Here is an 8,901-nt window from a genome sequence, read left to right on the forward strand (position 1 = left end):
GAGATAACGGGCGACTACCAGCGGGGAGCTCTGTCACATCGGAATACTGCAGAGTGGGCTTTTTATTGAAATTCCACGAAGTACGACACCATTCGTGTCTAGATTATTTATTTAAAAAGAAAATTATAACGCATCATATTGACCAAGACTCAATATGTAATTGATGCACGCGTAAACATAAAAAGCAAACAAAATTGCTTTCACTGGAAATAATAAGATCCTGTATCAGACATACTTTCTGCACGGGAAAATTCGCCATTGCCAATCTTATGTGATGTTCTGTAGGTGTGTGTAGGTAGTTCAAAGTATTTGGCATTTAAACCATACCGTACTGTTTAGATATCATGAAGCATAGAAATGAAATATCGACGAGTCTTCACCTCCGGTCTTATTAAAAAATGGTGGCTGACTGAGTCCTAGATAGCCAACGTTTGCCAAGGTTCCACCAAACCGCCACTGAAAGCGGAAGTGCCCACGTCGTACTCTACTAATTGAAAAGCTTCTACAGCTTCGAGCATAAGCTCGGTCATCATTTCTTTGAATCCAAATACTGCTCAATCGTAAAAAAAATGTGCGCAATTCACACGTACGGTGAAGTGAAATTCACACGAAGTGAAATTTTCAAAATTTTTGGCCACAAGATAATGAGACGAAATGTAAACTTTCGGGAAGAGGATACTTGTAGGCTTTATGATAACGTATTGATCATAGCGATACAAAGTTTGATAATTGTTTTACATTTTACTTAGATTTATTCAGAATTTCAGAAACATTATGAACTCACGACTTAGTACGAATATTAGTTACGAAGCAGAGCACAAAGAGAACAACGAATATAAGAATATATGAATATTATAACTTTATTCACAGAGTTCCCAGCCCGACATCGATGTTCAGTTTTTTTACAATTCATAAGGTCACTTTTGAAGGTCGCTTTTAAGAATACTCCGCGCCCTTTGATTAACAAGGTAGCTAATGTAGGGGCTAGACAATTTTTACTTTGGGCTCCTCCTTCCTGTCTCATTATGTGTTTTGCAAACAGTTTTTTTTAGTAGTAAAAAATATTTATAAAAATGCGGAATGAACGTAAATTATTGAGTCCTCAGCTTAGATTGTGTTCAACGAGATTAATTGTGAAATGAAACGCAGATTAACTTACAGTAAACTTACAGTCCGCAATATACCTAACCACTCGATCGGTCCCGGAGCCCACCTTGGCACATCAGATCGATTTCGTTAAGGAAAACGTATGTACGCGGCTACAAGATTATGTGTCAGGCCAGTGGGGTAAACATTGTCGGCGGGATCGCGAGGGTAGTTCGTCTGTACAGAATACATGGAAGTTTAAATAATTATAAAATCTTAGGAGTTCTTGTAACTTTGCCGATTTTATGTGCAGATATGTTGTTGTCAGAAAGGACAATTTATTTCGCTTGCATGAGTAGAGACGACCGAATAAGAGCGTGGCTCGGTCGCGGCCCGACTTAATATAGGGGCGGAATGTCATCCCCCTGTCGGCGGTGATCCTGAGGTATTTGGTCCTAAGTTGGTGGCTGTGATCAGTCGTTTATGTTGGAAAAACGACATATTCCTCCTGGAGTAGTATATAGCCGTATCATGGACGCTAGCGGGCAAGATACGGTTGCCAGCCGGGCTCTGTCGTTGATGTATAAACTAAAGAGCAGTGAAACTTCAGCGGGGTGGTGGTTTCGGTAATATTTCTAGGTTTTTAGACCTTCTGTTTACATTCTGTATGTCATGTCATTATAATTAATTGAAGCAATCAATTTTTCACAGCACAAATTTGAGGAAACTTTATACTGTGTATATATTAAATTCAAATTCAAATTCAAAATCATTTATTTCAACTTAGATGTCAGTATGACACACTTGTTGAATGTCAAAATACAAATAACAATGTTAACTCTACCACCGGTTCCAGCTTTTTTTTTTTTTTGTTTTTTCTCAAATATTTTCTTTTTTTTAAATAAATAAAAATATTTACAATAAAGGAAAAAACAAGTCAAAAAATACAATTAAAAATAATAATAATAATAATGAAAAATGAAAAGGCCAGGAGCGAGCGCCTCATTCCCACGTAGTGCCATCTAGTAAATAATTCTTAACTTTATAATAACTTAACTTTATATTATTGAATATTTTACAACAGGCTTTACACAAGGTGGCTTACCGCTCGGTGCACCACGTCCCAGGCCGCGTGTCGCTTGACTTCTATCTAACTGGTTCTTCTATCGCTTTTGTCATAAACCATATACCTATGATATAGGTACTATGGACACTACGTTTACGTGTAATGGAATGTGTATTACACTTATATGATATACTGAATACTATTATATAATATTAAAAAAAAACGGTCAATATAGAGGTTCTTCCTTCTCCTTCGTCCTTCGAATTAGGACCAAGAGGAGTTTTGAGCAGCGGTAGTGACTAGTCCATAGGTGGTAGACGTAAAAAAATTGCCTCGAAGGGATCCAAATAATTCCAACATGATTTGAATAAAATAACCGCAAGATTATACGAACAAGAGAAGTTATTCGCTGAACAAATTTTATTTTAGGATCTTGATTCTGCTGTCACTTTTATCTTTATATTATTTTACTCTTAAAGACCAGGGCACATGTAACGGTTAGTGAGTACTGGATCCGATAGACGTCAGTCGAGTGCCCACGGTTACTCACCACCCTCGTCACGACATTAACCTTTCCGATAACTCAAGTTGCTCATTACTGTTCGTGCCAGTCGCCAGTCGCCGCGTCAATCTTTCAAAACGCCACGTGGAGGCTCGGCACATCAACGTACTGCAGACTCTTTGTGCACCCAACACGATTTTCCACTTTGAGCGAACCAATAATAAGAACGCGCATGCCATTATACGCTCCATACTTACGAAACGGAGTCAATACTGTTTTACTGTGAACGTCTAAAATATTTGCGACCAAACTGAACAGATTTAATTTCAAAAGAAATTTAGCGACATTATCTCTTTCTTTCTCTTGGAGGCTTTCTCCTGACCGAAGATCGGCAGAGTCTACGAGTGAAAACATTCCCTCTGTGATTCGATCGGTGTTCTATATAATTTCAATAACAAATTAGCCGTGGGTTCGTCTGCCCACCTAGAGCAATAACAATAAATGCTAAAGTCGATATCTCTTCCATCACTTTACGGATGTTTATTCTTCAAGCGACTCCAAGCCGAGCGGACGTGGTAGACGCTCTGTGACATTTATAGAACTTTAAAATGAAATGAAATTAGAAATCTATCTATCTATCTATATATACCCACTCTAACCGGCGCCATCTAGGCGGGCTTCGGACAGTCTGCCGACCGAGAGGGCTGGTGGTCGTGGCGCCGACGACCGCCAGTCCGGCGTCCCGAGGGGGAGGGTGATGGGAGAGATGTGCTCCGCACTAAACGCTTCACTTTCCCCCCTTTGCCTTGTCATGAGTTCTGTCTCATGCGAGGTTTGGACGTTGGTTGTTGAGCGACAGGAGGTTTTAGTCAGTTCGACTCTGACATACCCCGCCCAGTATCCCCAGAAAAGGGCGGAAGTCCGGCGATTTCCTCCTGACCAAAAAAAAAAAAAAATCTATCTATATATACATATATAAAAATGAATTGCTGTACGTTAGTCTCGCTAAAACTCGAGAACGGCTGAACGGATTTGGCTAATTTTGGTCTTGAATTATTTGTGTTAGTCCAGAGAAGGTTCAAAAGGTAGATAAATATGAAAATACTCGGAATTAAATGAAAATAACAATTTTGTTTTTCGTATGATATGTCCCCTAGTCGGACAGATCCTTTTGTTTGTTTTAAGTTTATTTTATACAAAAGTTTAAGTCTTTTATTCATCGATTGAGGCACTACGAAGTCTGCCGGGTTAGCTAGTTAGAAATAAATATTCAATATGTCACGTAGAGGTGTGTTTATGTGATGTAGGTTATGTGTTCTATTGGCAACTCGGTGGCGCGGTGTCAAGCGGCTAGGTATATGTATCTCTTAGTTTTTCTTATGCATAATTATTAACGAGATTAGTTGGTTGTGTGTGAAACAAGACGCAAAAGTCAATAAATATTTTCAAATCGACGAATTAAAATCTTAGGCACTCGCGACCACGACGACTCTGTAGAATTCGAAACACCGGAAATAATATAATGACAATGATAAACACGATCTTAAACCGTAAAAGTAGAAACCTGCTAGGTACTAACTACTAATTAAAATATAACGTCCTCGTAAAACCCGAAGAACGTACTCGATGTTTTTCATTTATTTTCACAGTGAAGTTGAGACACACACAGCTTCACGCTAGACGAAAGGATCAATCGGCTGACGGCAAGCGTCATGCAGCTCTTTTTTTTTCCTACCTAATCTAGCCTTGAGAGGCTATTTCAGTGGAACCTTAACTAGTAGGTGAGCTTACGGGGTTCAAACCTGACGACGTTGTTAACGCAAACCCTAGCAAGAGCGGTGCTTTGCAGAATCTACCACCAGATCGGAAACGCGACCCACTGAGAAGATCCGGCGAGAAACTTAGTGGGCTGTGTCCGTGGGTTAAAAAGACCCGCCAGCGCCAGCCCACTAACTAGCCCGAGATGATTCGCATCTGACTGCTACTTGTTTTCTTTCGAAAAACTTTTTGTTTCATACTTCTCTCTCATATAATAAATTTTGATTTCCCTCAAACACGAGAGAACATCTGTACATCGCAGAGTTAACATAACCGTTTCATTGAGATGTATCGTTTCTCATTTCGTTGCGAGCTGTGCAATGAGAGCTCAATGTTTCGGATTGAACGAGGTTCGTGTGAACAAGCACTTCTCACACAACATGCTACGCGCTGTAATGGATTAATATTAAAGGTTTAGGTGGTGGTTCAAGCGCCCAATGTTTTGTGGCACGAGTCCTAACTGATGCTTTATGAATACACGCTTTGCGAATTCTCGATTCTAAGCGGGTTGAGGGAGTAGTGTGCGCACGGCGCTGTGCCGGTAGCGATGAGAGTATCTGCACGTACGTAGGTCATTCATAGGCAAGAACAGTGGTCACCGTTAGCGACTGAACTGACGTTAGTTGGTTTCAATAATTTAATATTAAAACGGCCGTTTTCACGAAGAGGACGAAAATTCTGTGATCAATGAAGTCATAGGAACAGGAATTACATCTTGAAGTCTGGAGATTTGTTCTTATCATTATGTTGGAAATTTTATGAAAATGTTTCTTAATAAACAAATATAATGCTTGGCGATTTAATGAGACGACGGCCACCAGGTGTGTAGACATCATAGCACACCTGCCGCCGCCCACCTCGAGGCACGAGACTTCAGATACGTTATATCTAGTCCGTGGGAGTGGACGGCCGCCCTCCGTACCGCGTTGTGCGGTTATTGTGTACGGAGGTGGCTCATTCCCGACTGTACTGTACTGTACTGGGCGGGATATTACAGTCGCAGCGGTAACTTTATATTGTTCATATTGATCGGGGCTCGTTCGTGTACACTAATTTGTGTCGGAGAGCGGCGACGCGCGGAGTTCAAGAGCACGGGTTTTGCTCCGTCTTGCTAATTCATTCTCATTTAAACAATATGATCACTTGTATTTTTATATCTTTACCTGACTACTTTACCGGCCCAAATCTTTTATATGATTAAAATTATTAAGGAAATTTTGAGAATAAATGTCTACGTCAAATGTTCAACATCTTTTGGTCTGAGACGATCACTAACAAAAAGTTGTGGAGGATCACCAAGTACACACCAATGGAGAGGTAGATCCCGACGCGGAAGTGGCATTGAATTGGCCACAGATTATGAAATCCCGATAGCCACCTATCCAAGAGAGCACTGACCTGGAATGTGTCTGGAAGAGAGGCCGTCCCAGAACAACTTGGCGTCGCTCAGTAGAGCAGGAACTGGGTGTCTTTGGCATGACATGGAAGGAGGTAGAACAGACTGCAAATGGAAGAATTTAATTCGAGCCCTACACAACGATAATAAGAAAGACAGAAGAATTATTAAGGAAACAGATCCTTTACAGCTTATGTCGTGTGGTACGTCGGTATGACCGAGACTTGCGGATTCTTCTACTACCTCATACAGCGTTATCTTATAGTATATTGTTGCCTATTGTCTATTATATTTAAAATAATAGTTTAAAACTAAAAAACACGCTTTCATAGAAAATTCAACAAAAAAAATAGAAAATAAATTTATTGTAAAAAAAAGTGTTGCGTGTTGCGGGTAGGCTCTGACTTTTTTTCTTACCTATACTGGTAACCTCGAGGAGCTATACCAGCGTCACCGAGCGAGTAGGTGAGCTCACGAGGATCTAACCTGACGAGTTTCTAATACTAGTTTTAGCAAGAGCAGTGCTTCGCAGAATCTACCACCAGATCGGAAACGCGACCCACTGAGAAGACCTCATATTATGACATTGATGATAATATAAATTACTATAATATTAATGACGATGTCATAACAAATACCGCTTTCAGTCAGATGAGTCTGTCACTCACATAGTCGTTGGCCCATTACAGTAATAAGACAAGACAATAGGTAATAATAATATATTGTAGGTTTATGGTAACAAAAGTAGGCATATACTTAGCTGTGGTTCCGACATGCTCACCGTTAGGTGGGCCTTATGATCATTTACTACAAAGATAATAACAAAATTGTGCCTCGCCAATCTCTGTACTGTTGACATTAGCTAATTCCTACAGACACTTTATTTGAATGACGACACAAACTACAAGTGCTCTATCTATATAGCACAAGTACGTATGTACGCAGAAACTTAAGTTAAGCGTTTTTGAAATTTATGTTCATTCAAAAATAAGCCTTGCACGATTGTGCTAAGCCGTATTTTGTGTTTAGATGGATGTCTCGTATAGAAAATGCGCGCCTGAAGGTGTCTACACTAATTTGTGTAAAAGCTCGCTCAGTTTAATGCGATTCCACCCTCGCTCGTTCGAAGCACATCCTGCAGGGCTGACAGGTATCCTTGAGCCAAACTAAAGGATGTACTCTTAAAGAAAAATTTCTGCACGAAATCTTTAAGTATTTTCTTCGATAGCACGTTGGCATATTTTTCACGTCTGGCAACACTCATGAAACCTTTCCAATGAAACTTAGTACTAACTTGGTATCTTTTGAGTATTCAGAAACAAGGTAAAATATATAAGTACGATAAAGAAAACAAAACGTGAACGAAATGTCTAAAATTGTAACACTATAGTACCCACGACTTAACCCTTTTTTTTTTTTTACCGGTGTTTTAGTAATACCTTCGAATTGTGAGCACGTCGCTAAAGCTTGCAACGCCTGTGGGCAGTAAATCTCCGAAAAGTAATTTAATATGGCAATTTCGTATTTATGAAAGATATAAATAATTTTTGGTTGATATTTTAATTCTAGGCAACCCTGAAATTTCTATTGTTAGACACGGGACAAGATGCGGGAACATCGAAGCATTTCACATAATCCACTCTACGCGGTAGTACGCTCGGCAGGTGCCACCGTGTGCACTCAACTAGTGCACTACTGGCTCCGAAGCAGTCTCAACTGATTCACTTATCAAAAATAATAAAAATGACGAAAAGCAACTTAATTCTAAATGAAACGGACAAGTTTCGGCAATAGCGTAGGCATAGTAAAAACGCTGTAAAGTATAATTTACTGGTGGTAGGACGTCTTGTGAGTTCGCACGGGTAAGTACCACCACCCTGCGTATTTCTGCCGTGAAGCAGTAATGCGTTTCGGTTTGAAGGGTGGCGCAGCCGTTGTACTGTTAAAAGTGAGACTTTACAACTCATGTCACAAGGTGGGTGGCGGCATTTACTCTGTAGATGTCTATGGGCTCGGAATCCACTTAACACCAGGTCGGCCGTGAGCTCGTCCACTCACCTAAGCAATAACAAAAAATCCTCATTAAGACACTGTTAAAGGGCGAAAGACACTGATCAGCTTTCGGCGTCATTCTACCTAAAGATTAGTAGTAAGTAAGATCGGACCAAACATTTAAAAACCTACATTGTTTCTTAAAATCTAACAAAAGCTCCCTCTACCCCTACTCTCTGTCTGCAGGAATTAATTTAGCGTCTAAGCCGGCGGCGGTGCCTCCATATTGCTTCTACAGCACACGTACTAAGCGCATACAGCCTTGGAGGAGTTACGTGTTTATAGCTACTATAGCTGCTCTATATCAGTTTCGTGCCATCGATGGGCATATATCAATGCATATAACTAATATGTTTTATACTATCATTTTCTGTTTAAGGGTTGGAGAAAATATTGAGCGACGCTTTGGCACTTTTTCGAGAGAGATTTTCTGATCCTCAGCCTTCTATTCTTTCCTTTAATTAGCTCTGGTGTGACTTTTGCAACTCGTATTTAGAGAACAGCACCGATAGATAGCTTGGTCTGGATGGCCCCCGCCCGAGATGTCCGTCATCGTCCTTGCTGGACCCACCACATTCACTCAACATCTGCAGATGACGTCGTCAGCCAGATTTATTTTACGTATATGCTCTGACTGGAGGAAGATCCGAATATTTGAGCCTGCGTGGCGGTCTACTTAGTATCCACATAGGCTATATAGGTTCTAATCCAAGGTATGCAATACTGACTTTGAATAGTGTAAATACCACCAGGACGTCGGGAGCGTTTGGCCGACTGTAATAACTTTAATAAAAATATCATGCTGCATCGCGGGACAAAGGCATCCATTCATCTCCAGTATTTTATATGTACAATGTATACCGCCTTCATTAAAGTATGAAGCCTTGTGTATTGCTACCGGAGTATTACGTGCTTAGCGTCGGCGGTAGTTTTGCGAAGGCAAGAAAATATATTTTGTAGGAGTGTAAAATAGTAGCATGT

The sequence above is a fragment of the Bombyx mandarina genome, chromosome 05 (genome assembly GCF_030267445.1).
Source record: "Bombyx mandarina strain Sakado chromosome 05, ASM3026744v2".
Taxonomy (NCBI): domain Eukaryota; kingdom Metazoa; phylum Arthropoda; class Insecta; order Lepidoptera; family Bombycidae; genus Bombyx; species Bombyx mandarina.